General features: G+C 37.0%; 1 non-coding gene across 1 annotated transcript; it reads left to right on the forward strand.

Annotated features, from left to right (window-relative positions):
* Positions 1-1717: 1717 nt before the first annotated feature.
* On the forward strand, positions 1718-1824 carry LOC133792956 (small nucleolar RNA R71). The gene has a single exon (XR_009874415.1). It is a non-coding gene; the product is annotated as a small nucleolar RNA R71 (small nucleolar RNA).
* The last annotated feature ends 13492 nt before the right edge of the window (positions 1825-15316 follow it).

Here is a 15316-nt window from a genome sequence, read left to right on the forward strand (position 1 = left end):
TTCAAAGAAAATTTCCTAAATCCTCTCTAAATCATTAAGCCTCCTAGGATTTTTTGCCTCAAGGGAATTATCAAGCCAATTCTAAAAAAATAAACCTTCATGAATACTTAGTTTAATCTAAAGCAAGGGATTTCAAGGTCATACTATGCAGACTCAATTGAGACACACTCTCACAACTGTTGAATTAGCACCAAAAAATTTATGTACTAAAGGCTCCCTAATACAAAAGAGTTAACAAATATTGCAATTTTATTTTTCTGAAATTTTATCACCTAGCCACCCCCACACTTAAGCACAACCATTACTAGAATTGATTCCATTACAACCTAGACTCTAGACTCAACACAAAACTCTTCTAAACAACACCTAAAACTTAATAAAATAAAATAGCAATTTAAACAACACCCCCCCCCCCCCCCCCCCCCCAAACTTAAGAGAGAGTAATGTCCTCATTGCGACACAACACCAAACAACAACAACAACAATAAGCAAAACAAAAACTAGAAATAAAGAAACATCAAAGAAAAAAGAAAATTACATTAACAAGACAAAAGGTAAAGAAAAACTCCCTCCCACATCACTAGCTTCCTTGTCCTCGGGCTCTTCATCAATTATTTTTTGACACCACCCCAGGCAATGTCTCGCTTGAAATAGGCGAAAAATAGTCATACTCTCCATAAATTTTGGTAAAATATCTCCCCATATTCGCCCATCCTAGATGTCGTAGCATTGCGATAGAGTTTAACAGCATAGAAACAACATCACCCAGACTTTTCCAGAATTTCCAACAAAAACCAGCATTTAACTTAGCTTATTTTCCCAGCATGAATGCATCAAAATACTCCCCATTTTATCAAGGAATAGCCCAATGATATCAAAACCGCCCTCAAAGAACCTGAACTCAGTTAGAGGCACTGAAAACCAACAGTGAAGAAGAGTAAAAACAATGAAAAATACAATAGAGATAACCCTTCTTCACTTTCTCTTTTTTTTTTCTTATATTTTGTTTATGTTGCTGCTCCAAGATTCATCTTTAAGCACAACAACTCTCCCATATAGAATTTCAAGGACTAAGTAAGTTGGGCGAGGTCTTTTGTTGCTTAATCTTGCAACCCCCAAACTCAAATTATTTCCTATTCACCTTAAACTTTCTTCTGGAATTATCATCACACAAACCAATGCACCCAAGGATAGACTTTGATTACCAAGAATAAATCAGAGAAGTTTTATTTTAGAGGTCAATAGTTGGCTTTCATCTAAGGATTAGAGAAAAACACATGTTGTCCCACTTCAAACATTTGGGAATGAGCTTTCCTACCATCCTTCTTTTTCTTTTTCTTCTTTCTATGTGGCTCTTGCATGTGAGATGGCATCTTTTTTACACTTTTCCATGGCTCATTATCTTTCTTAAATTTTTCAGGAGGTAGCTTCATCTTCAAACTCTTGTTATACTTTACGGGTATCACTTCCTCCATATGAGAGTCCATGACATGAATGGACAAACACTCCTCCAACTCATTTGGAGAACGTATAGGATTGAATACCTTGAAAGTTACTTGCTCATCTCAAGCTCGCATTGTTAGCTCCCCTTTTTCCACGTCGATCAAAGTTCCACCTGTAGCCAGAAATGGCCTCCCCATTTTTTGAAGCGTCAACCACCATTCTTGTATGAGCATTTAAACCATTGTAGAAGGTCTCCATTTGGATTCAATGAGGAATGCCATGATGAGGGCATTTTCTTAGTAACTCTTTGAACCACTCCCATGCATCATATAAAGACTCTTCATCTAGTTGTTGGAAACAAGTGATCTTATTTTGCAGCTTGGCAATCTTGGTGGTGGGAAGTATTTCATCAAGAATTTGTCGACCAATTGTTGCCAAGTAGTCACTTAATCTATTGGGAGGGAGTTCAACCAAGCCCTTACTCTATCTCTCAAAGATTATGGAAACAAATTTAGTCTCAAGGCATCTTTTGTAATTCCTGTTAGCTTGAAAGAATCACTCACTTCAATGAATAGACGAAAGGATCTTCGGTAGGCATCCCACTGAACTGTCCCACAGTTTGAAGCATTTGGAACATTACTGGATTCAATTCAAACTATGCTGCTTGTATTTCTGGTCTCACAATGCCCAAATTGAGCTCATTGAAATGGGGGATAGCGTATTGCCTAATGGTACGATCTCCGTCATCAACCACAATAACTACATTTTGTCCATTATTGGCACTACTCCCCCTTGAGCTACTCTTTCTTGAGTAGCTCTCGCTTGATTTGCTGCCCCTTGAGCGACTCCCTGTTGAGCTCCTTTCTCAGCATCCATCACTACTACTTCCCTTTGGGCTTTTCGTACTTTTCAACTTTGTCTGAATGTGCGTTCAATTTCTGGATCAAGGGAAAGTAGTTCAAGGTCTTGATTCTCGTTCATACACTGTTTGAACCTGAATTTGCACGAGAATAACCCAAGTGAGAACAGAAGAAAATTAAACCAAATCACAAGATAATTAATTTCACAATAAATGACTTTAAACAATCCCCGACAATGGCGCCAAAATCTTGTTGTGTAAAATAAAGCTAAGTGTAAGTGTACACTGTCAACAACAAGTAATACACTAACAAGTATCATATACCGTCTCCACTAGGATTGTTTTTAAGTTTTTGATTGTGAAAATAAATTAAAAAAAAATGGTTCAAGAGCATGAAAATTAATTAAAAATGTTGTGATATAAGAAATGAGCAATTGAGAACTAATTAAATGCAGAAAAATAAACAAAAACAACTTGGGAAAATAGTTGCAAAGAAAGAGAAATAATAATATGGCAACTAGAATAATTATCCCTCTAATATGCAACTCTAACAATGATATTGGATTGATGCTGCACCAACCGGTTGTCTATTAGTCAAGAATTCCAATTAATTTCACAGGCTTTCGTCAAAGTACTATGGTTTTAATCCTTTAATTAAACTGCACATGTCTATGCTAATTTAATTTCAAAGATTCAATTCAAGCATCAATTCAATAAGACTATGCATGGTAATAATATATATCTATATCATTACAATATTGAAATCAAAGAATTCAAGCATGCACCATTCAAATTGTGTTTCAATTAATTCCAAACTTTTCATATTTGAACATTAACCCAACTACTTACTAAAGGTGATCAATCATTAGCTTCTATTAATCATGAGAAATATTTGAATGAATAAACCACAAGTGGCATTTAGCATCAAAATCAAAATATCATAATCACTTATTACAGTTCAAATTATTATAGCTAATTAGAGTTTAGCTCATGGTTACCACTAAAAAATACCCAAATAATAACCATACATATTCAAAAAATTGATAAGAAAAATTAAAGAAACTAAGAGTATAAAAAGAAAGGCAAGCCAATGCAATGTCTCCAAGTGGTCCTTGTCTTCTAGATTTTTCCCTTTGCTCTTCTCCTTCTTCTTCACAATTCAAGCTCTCCAAAAATGGGTATCCATTTTGTACCAGGCGTCTGCTGCTCTATTTCTTACTCGTCTAAACATGTGTCCCATTTTGGGAAGGAAAAAACTTATTTATTAAGCTAGGTCATTTTCCTCTTCTGTCACCCACATGGGCCTCTTCTTCCTCCATTTATTTTCCTTCTCTTTGTAAGCTAATGAACCCAAATGAAAGCAAAGGCCCAATACCCATTAATAACACTCAGCCCAAAAATTTAGGCTAATCCAAAAAGACTGAGTTGGATAAGACAAATTAGACTCCCACGTGGGCCTTCCAAGTAGCTGGTTAGCAGAACACGATGCTGCTTCCATGCTGCAACAATCCATCATCCAGAATCCATTTCAAGCTTTAAATTCTTTCAAAATATCAGAGACTCTACCAACCACCCGCAAAGCAAAATTTAACAATTTATGATATATTTTTCCAACATTATACTAGTATTTAATATTATCGTATTATATTTACTTTTTAACAAAACTATAATAAAGACACTACCAAACATCCTAAAACACTCTTTTCTTGATAAAAATATAATATTAAATTATAAAAATAACTCTAATTCCTATAGTTATCAGGGAGCCATTCTAGTAGTGGACTGGTAACTATTGTTATAGGAGAACTCCATTAGGGGTAAGTATCGGCTCCAAAACTTTGAAAAGTACAAAGCACAATTTCTCAACATGTCTTCCAAAATCTAAATGGTCCTTTCAGACTGCCCATCAGTCTAGGGATGAAAAGCGATACTGAACCTCATCCTTGTACCCATAGCTTTCTGCATCCGTCTCCAAAACTTAGATGTGAACACTAACCCTCACAATCTCACTAACATACAATTATGCATATTACTCTACTGAATAGGTGGTCTTCATTGGCCAAAAATGGGTAGACTTGTTGAGCCTATTTACTATTACCCAAGCAGAATCTTGCTATTTTTTGGTCCTTGGTAACCCTACCACAAAATTCATTGCTACATCTTCCCATTTCCATTTCGGAATATAAAGTGGTTGAAGTAGCTCTGCTGGCCTTTGGTGTTCTGCTTTGATTTGCTGACATGTCAAACACCCGGCAACAAACTAAGCAACATCTTTCTTCATTCCAAGCCACCAATACAACACTTTAAGGTCTATGTACATCTTTGTCGAACCTGGATGTAAGGAATATGGCCTTGTATGTGCCTCTTTCATAATACTTGCCTCAGTCTCATCATTGTTAGGCACACAAATCCTATCCTTATATCGTAGCAATCCACTATTGAACATTGCAAAGTCACCGCTACCACTTTCCTGTACCAAAGCCATTTGCTTCATTAGGGCTTCATCCACCTTCTGTCGTTCTCTGATTTATTCCAATAGGGAGGATTGTAGAGTGAGGTTTACTAGGCCTCCTATTACTAACTCAATACCAATGTTAATAATTACTTTATGTAGAGGTGTCCCTATTGTTCTCGCAGTTGAGACGCTTCCATGTCCTTCCCTACTTAATGCATTGGCCACCACATTGGCCTTGCCTGGGTGGTATAGAATTTCAAAATCGTATTCCTTTACTAGCTCTAACCACTGCTGATGTCTCATATTCAACTCCTTCTGAGTAAAGAAGTAATTCAAACTTTTATGATCGGTGTATATTTCAAACTTATCCCCATAAAAGTGATGACTCCATATTTTCAGTGCCAACACCACTGTTGCTAACTGAAGATCATTGGTAGGGTGTCTCTGCTGATAGTCCTTGAGCTACCTTGAGGATTAGGCTACCATCTTCCCATTCTACATCAATACGCAACCTAAACCGTTCTTAGATGCATCACAATACACCATGAACTTCCAGCCCTCTGCGGGAACACAAAGGATAGGTGCATAGATGAACTTATCCATCCTTCATAGTCTGAAATTCTTCACATTTCTCAGTCCATGTGAACTTTTGGTGTTTGCGAGTTAAGTTTGTCAAGGGTGTGGCAATCTTAGAGAAATCCTTGACATACTTCTGGTAGTAACCCACTAACCCTAAGAAGCTTCAAACCTCTAAGGCATTCTTTGATTGAGGACAATCTCTAATGGCCTCGATCTTTGTTGGATCCAGTTCTATTCTTTTCTTGGAAACTATATGCCCTTGGAAAGTCACTTGTTCCAACAAAAATTCAAACCTTAGAGAACTTAGCATAAAGTTGGCGCTCTCGTAGATTATTGAGCGTCAACCTTAAGTGTTTCTCATTCTCCTCCATAGTCTTTGAGTAGATAAGGATAACGTCAATAAACACCACTATGAACTTATCCAAGTAGTCCTTAAAAACTTTGTTCATCATGTCCATGAATTTCGCTGGGGCATTAGTGAGTCGAAAAGACATTACTTGGAACTCATTGTGCCTGTAACGGGGTGTAAATGCAGTTTTAACTCAGTCTCTCTAGATTTATCCACAACATTTTCCAAATATGTTGAACACCTATAATGCATCATGTTTTGAGCTTGTAATTCTGATATGTTGGGTGTACGAACTCCTGTCACTTCTCCCTTACAAGAAAAGAGTTCTCCTTCCTCAGGTTTGAACTCTATTGTCTATCTTCAACAGTCTACCGTTGCTCCATACTTGGCTATCCAATCCATGCCAAGTATAGCATCATAATCTTGTATGTCTAATTCTATGAGGTTTAATGAGCACTTTCTCCCCTGAACTACTATGGAAGCTGACTGTAGCCACCTAATTGATGACATAATGTAACCTGACGGTAACATAGTACTAAAGCTATGCTCAAACAGTTTACAAGGAAAGACCAGTTTATCAATCACATTTATAACAACATAAGAGTGAGTCTTTCTAGAATCAATAAGGACTCTACACATCATACCAGAAATAGGAAGCTGACTTGTGACGAGGGTGTTACTATTGGCTACTTCCTTTTGGGTCAAAGCAAAGATTCTTGTTGGCACTAGATTTCAATTACTGCCCTGCCCGCTCCTGCTCTCCACTATGGGCAATCCTTCTTTAGGTGGCCCGCCTGACCGCATTTGTAACACTTGTTGGTGCCTACCAGACTGTAATGCCCTGGTTACCCCAGAACAGTTACGGTGAGCGGTGAACTGGAAATTTAACTTGCTACCCGAGTTCTTTGGTTAAAAACGTGCTTCTAGGTAATATTAACAGGCTAAGTTGGAAAACCAATCAAAAAGAAAGGATATATTTTATTTAATACGTAAAACTATTCATGGGCCCATCAAAACATTTACAAGTTATTTACAACTCAAAATGGTCATTATAGTTTCAAATTTACAAACCCACCGACCTAAGTGGCAAAAATAGGGTAAACCCCCTAGTTCCTCTGAGAAATCCCTGGCCGTGGTGGTCAAGCGGCCGCATATGTACACAGCACCACCTAAGCTCTCCACTCAAGGTTGGGTGAGATTTTCTTTCCCTTTACCTGCACCACATAGCACCCATGAGCCAAAGCCCAGCAAGAAAGCACAATATAACATGAATATAATATCAACAATGATTATAATAATCATTCAGGACTTTCAGTCGAAACAGATGAGTGACAGTTGCAAAAGTCACTAAGGTGGGTTCCATTTCCTTTAGCCATGTGACGATAGGGTCACCGGGGCTTAACATATAAGTGATCCTTTCACTAGCTTAAATAGGATAGGTGCTTGATGAACTAGTCAAAAACATAACCTTCCTCATGTCCATAGAGTCACAACCATGGGATTCCGATCCCTAGCCATGTGACAAGCAGTCACCTAGGCCTTTGGCCCTGGCTCTAAGTAACTAGTCCTAGACTAGTCAAGCGCTTATAATTTTCATCGACCTTAGGGTCGATCCAGCGTTAATGCCCCTAGAGCCATTCAACGCTGATATCAATTAGATCTAATCTTTTATCGGCCCTACGTTCAGGACACTTATGTTGTTTCTGTCTCTCAGGTCAGTAATATGCAACCAGTGCCGTCCCTGACTAATCAGTGCCATACACAAGTAACCAAGCTCTGCTAAGAATTTAATATGCAATCAATGTCCACATTTATCAACCAACATGCCTCAATAACAGTCATGCATGTCATATACACAGGGTCCAGTTTTCTTACCTCTGATTCGTGCGAGAATGAATAAAAGAACGACCCTTGAGAACGATCAACCTTTAAGCCTTTAGCGGTCACCTAGTCATAACCAAATATGGGACACCATCAATAAAATGAATAAAAAAGGTCCCCGAACCAAGATCTAGCCTCCAGGACAACAAACCCCACTAATCTGGGTAGTAGGAACGATCCCGAGGCCTAAAACCAACTTCACGAGGTCAAAACACTCAAACGGCCTCCAAACCTTGCTCGAGTCGCGGCCCTAGCACCTTGAGTCGCGGCCCCTAGCCACACCAGGAGCAAGGGCCATGGTGCCCACTACCCAGGGCCGCGGCGCCCAGCACGCCCAAAAGCCTCCAGCTACTTCTTCGAGCTTGGGCAGCGGCGCCCAAGAACAGGGTCGCGGCCCCCCACCCAGAACCAACCATTCACCCGATTTTCTTCATCCCAAACCTTAAAAACATACCTAAACACTTCCAAATCCAAAAATCAAAGTTCCCAAACTTCCCAATGATCCAAAACCATCAAATCCCGAGGCTCAAACGAACTAAAAACTCTACGATTCATAAAATCCAATTCGAAGCATAGAAACTCTAAAAACTCAAAACTTAAAACTTAGATTACCTTTTATTTGGTTTTTTCTCGTTAAATCCTTCAGTCAAGAAGCTTCTAATCTTTCCTAGGATTGCTATGCCTCGATCCTCGCTTGATTCCGACTCTTAGAACTCAAGATTTCTTCGAAATTGCCTCGAACAGTGAAAGGAACTAACAGGGAGAGAGAAAGTATTTTCTAATGTAAGGTTTAATCTGACAAGCTACTTCAAGCTTAAGTAACCTCAAATAAAACCTAGTGCTCGGGGTCCCGAAAACACCCCCGAGGACATAATAGTCAAAACTTCCAGAATTTCCTCCTAATCTCAATAACTTCCAATTTATCATCAAATAAACATTCCCATTACTCAATATCCCAATAAAAGACCCCGTTATGACAAAATCGCTAATTTATAATATAAGACCGTCCCATGCTGAATAGCTCGAATATATCTCCATAATAATGGGATCTAATCCATAACTCACATTATGCACCAAAATACACAAATATGCCCTCAACGGGCCAAATTACCAAAACACTCTAATAATCAAATGTGGACCCACGTGCATGTATATAACATCATATTATAATATAATTCACATAAACATGCATATATTCATTTAATGGCAAAAATAAACAATTTTGGCCCTCCCTGCCCACTAATCCTGCCATTAAACCGCATTAGGGATTTTGGGGCATTACACTAACAGTCTCCTAGATGTCGGCGTGAGACTTTAGGACATATGGGGTACTCAACTATATTGTTCTGGTGTTTTTTGTGGTTGTGACTCTTACGGTTGTTGTGGTAGTTACCGTTGTTATGATTGTTGTCATTTTGGGTTAGGTTTTAGGTCTCTTGTCAATGCCACTGCTCTATCCTTCATGGGCCTTCCTTTTGTTACCCTCCTAGAAACCATTGTTTGTATTGGTCTCCCTTCTTGCAACACTATCCTTCCATATGTTGCCGTCCAAGTATTCCGCATCAAGAGCCTTATCCAAAACCTTAGCATAACTAACCATCTCGGAATTTTTTATCTTGACATCTCTAGCAATCCTGGGCTTAAGTCCTTTCATAATCCTCTCGACTCGCATGGCCTCAGTTGGTACTATTTTAGGTGAAAACCTCACCAATCTATCAAATTTCTGAGTGTAATAAGTAACTAAAAGGTTTCCTTGAACCAAGGTCACATTCTCATCCAGCCAGGTTGCCAGTACAACTATACAGTAATACTTTTTGCTAAACACTTGAACAAAATCCGCCCAGGTGATAGTGCTTAGGTCACTGGTCTGCTTCACCACGCCCCACCATATCCTTGCATCCATTTTGAGTAGGTGAGCCGCACATAAAACCCTTTGATGGTCATTGGCTCCATGTGGTCAAAGACAGCTTCTACCAACTTCAACCAATCTTCTTCCACCATAGGGTTGGCATTCCCTTCGAAGCTAGGAGGGGCTTGCTTCCTAAAATGTTCATAGACTGGCTAAATGTAGTGCACCAATTTTTTTTTTAAATATTAAAATTTGTGTGTTTTATTTTATTTAAGTGTTAAGTGTGGTGAATTTTTATTTAAATGTTTGTTTATTTTATTTAATTGTTTGCTATTTTATTTAATTGATAGAATTGTTGGTAGAATTTTTGTGAAATTATTTGTTAAATGATATTTATTTATTTTTATTTTAAAATGTGATTATGTGAGATTTGGTTGAATGCACTAAGGTGCATGGTAGGTAGTGGTTTACCCTAGAGATTTAGTGTGTGAAACTGCATGGTAGCATGGTGCACATGTGTAGAATTTCTACATACTTTATACTTTCTTTATATTAGATTTTTATTAAAATTAATTGAAACAAAAATAAAAGGAAAGGGCAAGTGATGGTAGACGTGTGGGTGTAGTGGGAATGGAAGTGAGTTTTTCGATTTTTTTTTTCTAAAGCAAATAAATTTAAAATTAGAAGAAAATGGCTATTTTGGGAAAGGAAGTGATCATCTTTTATATCCTATCAATTGTGATAAAAGCAAATAATAAAAAAAATTAAAAGAAAATAAATAGAAATGGAAAACTTACTTTTTTCTTTTAATTGGGTCATTATGGGAGAATTTGGATAAAGAGGTAATGGAAGAGGGGAAGAGCATTATGCTCATTCAACCCCATGACTAAAGAGAGAAGGTGCTGAGTTTTAGAGAGAGAGAGAGAGAGAGAGAGAGAGGTGTGAAAGAGAGAGAAGGAGAAGAAGAAAGGAAGAAGAAGAAGTGGTCAGGCTTGGGTATGACTCTTGTGTTTATTTTTTGATTCTTCCTTTTAATTCTGGTATGATCATTAGGGTTGTTTCTAATTGTTAGTGTTCATCTTCTTCTCCATCTCGATTCTTGAAAAAACTAGGGTATTCAAGAGAGGTTGCTTTTTGGGTGTTGGTTCTTGTGTTCTCTCAAGGAAGGTATTAGATTCCTCTCTCTACATATGTATTGGTCTTGATTTCTTGGGGATTGAGAGTTTATGAATTGTAATAAAAGGTTGTTAGTATTCCTATTATTTTGTTGGTGGTGTGTTATTGTGATCTTGCATGAAGGATTTTTTTGTGGTTTAATGCATGAAGGGGATTTAGAGTTGATTTTCCATGTACGATTATTTATGATATTTCATGATAGTGCACATGTGGGTTTCGGCATATGCATGTCTATGGGTTCCCCATGTTTTATGTTTTTTTGATTTTCAACATGTTAGATCCATGTTCTAGGACCTATGTAATTTTGGTGTAATAATAATTTGGACTTTTGATGGTTGGATCCATGAAATTTGATAAGGGTATATATGAGATTATGTATCAATAAATTATGGTATGCATGAAAAATAATAGGAACGTGTTAGGTTTAATATAAAGGCATATATGAATATTGGTGTTTATGTTATTAATTCATGTTGTTGTTATTATTTTGTTGGCTTGCATGTATGAACTCATTGGAAATAGAATAAGGTGTTGTAAGGTTATAAATGAATATGTGTTAGTTATTTTCTTTGAATTATTTGTATAATAAGAGCATGTTAGGATTTGTGATTAATTGTGTTAATTAAACATGTATGAATTTTGTGAGGCATGAGGTAAAAGATAAAATTCATGATGATTTATGCTTGCTGATTTTGTGATCAATTGGTGAAAAGAATGATGAAATAATGATATGGATGCATAAGAAATGTCTCTAATGATATGTGGTATTTGTGAGAATAAAATAGTGTTTTAATTCAAACTTAAAATGATAATTTTGCACAAATAATTACCTTAAGTTTTTTTATATATATTTTGATGAAAATATAAGTTTTTTTTTTAAAAAAAGGAATGGTGATTTTATGATAAATTTGATTGTTGGAATTTTTGTTAAAAAATGTAAACTGTGTTTCAATAAAAGGAATTTGATTAGTATTTTGAAATAAATTAATACCCTAAACTGTGGTAAAATTAAAAGTGGTATTTTTAATATAATATGAGTGGTTATTCTACTAGTTATGATTTTTCTTTAATCTGATTAAGAAAAATGTTGAATTTAATTCACTTGTGATGTTTAAATAAATTAAATGGTGGCTGAAAGTTTAGTTTAATAAGTTTAAAATAATTATTTGATTTTCATATATGAATTTATGTTACACAAAATTAAGTTTTAAAATAATTCAAGCAAAATATATATTTTTCCCACACCTAAAATTTCTATTTTTCTCACATCAATTATGTAATTCTATTAACTTAAATTAAATTGTTATTTTCTAAGGAAACATGATAATTTTAAGTATTTTAAATAATTTCAAGCCTTTGTTTTTTCCTTGTAATTTGAAAAGAATAAATGGGTTTATTATATATTTTTAATGGCTAAATAAAATTATTTTGATAAAAGTAATGTCTTGGGAGATTTAATTAACCTAGTAATTTTAAGAAGATAAATAATGGTAAACAAAACATGCTACAAGTTTATTATTTTGAATATGATAGAAGTAAGATGCGTAGAATTATTGTTTTAAATGCCACATTTACGCAACGTTCTCACGTATGCATGTCGTATGCAAATTCACTTTTAAGTCCAAGATAATGTCTATTATGCAACCATGTAGATTTTATAGAAAGATCATGCATGACAAATAAGTAAAATCTGCATTATTCTTTTATGACCTTATGTGTAACTATGCATATTTGTATGTTGTGAGTATCTCTCACCATGTGTGCATGGCCCATGCACACATGAGTTATATGAGTGGGCAAAATAGTGTTTATGCAAAGCTAAGGAATGCTATTTTGGTTGTGGTATAGGCTCGTTGAGAAGTTATCATTTTACTTAGCTTGGACCTGAGGTAAGGAAGTTAGATAGAATTTTGCATGTTATGCTATGAATGGTAAGATTGTTTGTATGAATGAAAGTGTTATGATGCCATGCGCTATGAATTATGAAATGCTTTGATATGATGATATTGTTTGGATTGTATGTTGTATGCTATAAATGGATGGATGTTAGCGTGATGAACGCGACACATCAAAAAGAGGTTGCTAAGGATATGAAGATGTAACCCAAGTTACTAAGGATTTGAAGACGTAACTCCAAGGGCGGACGCGCCGAGGTTATTCAAGGACCAGAGATCCTGTTTACCTCAAAGGGTGACGTGGACAAGTTAGCAGGCCATGTTCACAAGGAAATATTTATGATGATGTTGTGATGTTTATGCTATGATGATGTTATGATGCTTCTGTTATGATGATGATGTTAATGTTGACATGATTATGTTTATGTTTATGTTATGGACACAATTATGGAAATGATGCTATGATGTATAAAGATGGATGAATGTGTTTGTGATATGTTGTATCTTACTTATTTGTTGTTTGTACTTCCTGATTGGGCTTTTAGCTCACCCCGTTACTTTCCCTTCCAAGTAGCAAATAGGTTTCTCTATGGCACGCGTGGTGATGTGGGGAGTTCTATCGTCGTGGTGTGTATGGCGTGGGGGCATCCTATGGACGAGAAACGATTAGTTTAAATGCCATTTTCTAAAATAATGTTATGTTAATTTGGACTTTCTAAACTTATTAGTGGGACTTGAAATTTGGTTGTTTTAAGAATTTTTCATGAAAACTACTATTTTCTTTTTAAACTATTGGGCCCAACTTGCATGCTTTTAGCAAGACCCCACTGAGATTTCATAGTAAGTGGCTTTCTCTTATAAACCAATGAATATGTGAATGTTTTACAAAGCATTAGATTAAGGCATTTTACAAATGGTATCAGAGAGAGGTTGTCCATGTTTCCAAGGATCCTTCCCATACACGTTGAAGACGGGAAAATCTCACCTCACCGCGTCATAAGTATTTGTTTATGTGCTATTACTTGTTTTTTTTTTATTTAATTTTTTTATAGTTTCGAAATTGCAGTAGCAAGATGCCTTCTGTATTGAAAACGATTAAGAAACAATTACTTAAGGAGATCCGCGCAATACCCAAAGTCCAGCTTGATGAGGATCCCTACGATTGGCAGATAGCGGTCTTGAAAACGACAAAGGAGGTTTGTGATCGCATCCAAGGGATGATGAACAAGAGAGGAACCTTTCTACAGCCCATATAGCAATATTGGGTCACGAGGGAAGCATTGTCGATGTACTCGGAGGCCTTTCTTCAGTGGAATCAATTATGGAATAACGTTAAGCCAGAAGGCCTGGAGTTTAGCACCATGGAGTACGCAATTCACAATTTTCTGGATAATTACAATTTTAGCCGTCTAGAGCTGGTGTTAGTGAAGGCGGATGACGGAGAAATAAAGGAATGTTTGGAGACGGTACATGATGTGGAAGGAGAATTGGCAACTGAGGAAGTAATTCAAGCTATGCCCTGTCTAACCGCTAGGATGGATATAATGGTGAGCGCTCCTGGCTATTTCCACATCCCAGAAAATGTCTTTGATTACAGTTTAGGGGACGAGTCCACCGTTGAGGACTAGAGTCCATTGCGTAATCGTTACATGGGGTGCTAATGGGATATTTTCTAAGACCTTAAGGGATTTATGTTTTGGTTAATTAAACAATTTTTGGGATTGTTTCATTTTGGAATAATTTGAACATTTTGAATGCTAGCGATATTTTGTTTCAAACTCTAAATGATGTGGTTTGAATGTATGATTTTGCAAATATCTATCAAACCAATATGAATTGTTCCTTCCTTATGATTTTCCTTTGATTGCCTTAGAACCTCATCATATCGACTAGAGGAAGAGGAGGAAAGGGAAGAGAAAGAGGCAGAGGAAAGGGTGCCTCCACAAGGTCTAAAACAATGGCCACCCCTGACGTTGAAATGCCATATGTTCAACCTGCAGCTCCAACAACACCATCTGTAGACCTGGCCGCAGAGGTAGCAAGGTTAAGAGAACAGTTGAGGCTGAGAGATGAGGAATTAGCACATGCTAGACAAGCACCGCAAACATCCCAAACACCTTAAATACCTCAAGTACCAGTGGCGCAACCTCAGCCGCCACTACCACCACTTGCACCACTACCAGTAACGTTTGGGTTCGAACCAGTGTATGAACACTTCAAGAAACAAGCCCCACCAACTTTTGAGGGGAAAGCTGATCCAATGGTGGCAGAGCATTGGTTAAGATTGGTTGAGGCTATTTTCGATCATATGGAGTTAGATGATCGCCAAAGGGTTTCCTGCGCAGTTTATTTACTTAAGATGGATGCATGGATTTGGTGGGATGTGATTTAATAGACCTGTGATTTGACTACCATGACTTGGGCGAAGTTTGTCTAGGCTTTCAGTAAGAAGCATTACAGTCCAGTTGTGCTAGCAATTAAGGTTGACAAGTTTAAAACTCTGGTACAGGGGAATCTGTTGGTCACTGATTATGCACAGAAGTTTGATCGATTGGCTAAATTTGCTCCTGAAGTTGTGCCAACTGATGCATTGCAAGTCCAGAGGTTTGTAAGAGGACTCAAACTGATGATCACGAGGGACGTTAGGATGACCAGTGCTGAATTGGTCAGTTATGTAGAAGTACTGGATAGAGCTCTTGAAGCCGAATATTTGGAAGAACGGATATGGAAGGATAATGCCGCTAGAAGAGAGAACAACCGAAACAAGCACTTCCACAAGGGAAACAAGAGAAATACTAATGATGGGTAGAATAGTGGCGTTGATAAGAGA

This window comes from Humulus lupulus, chromosome 7, assembly GCF_963169125.1.
Source record: "Humulus lupulus chromosome 7, drHumLupu1.1, whole genome shotgun sequence".
Lineage (NCBI taxonomy): Eukaryota > Viridiplantae > Streptophyta > Magnoliopsida > Rosales > Cannabaceae > Humulus > Humulus lupulus.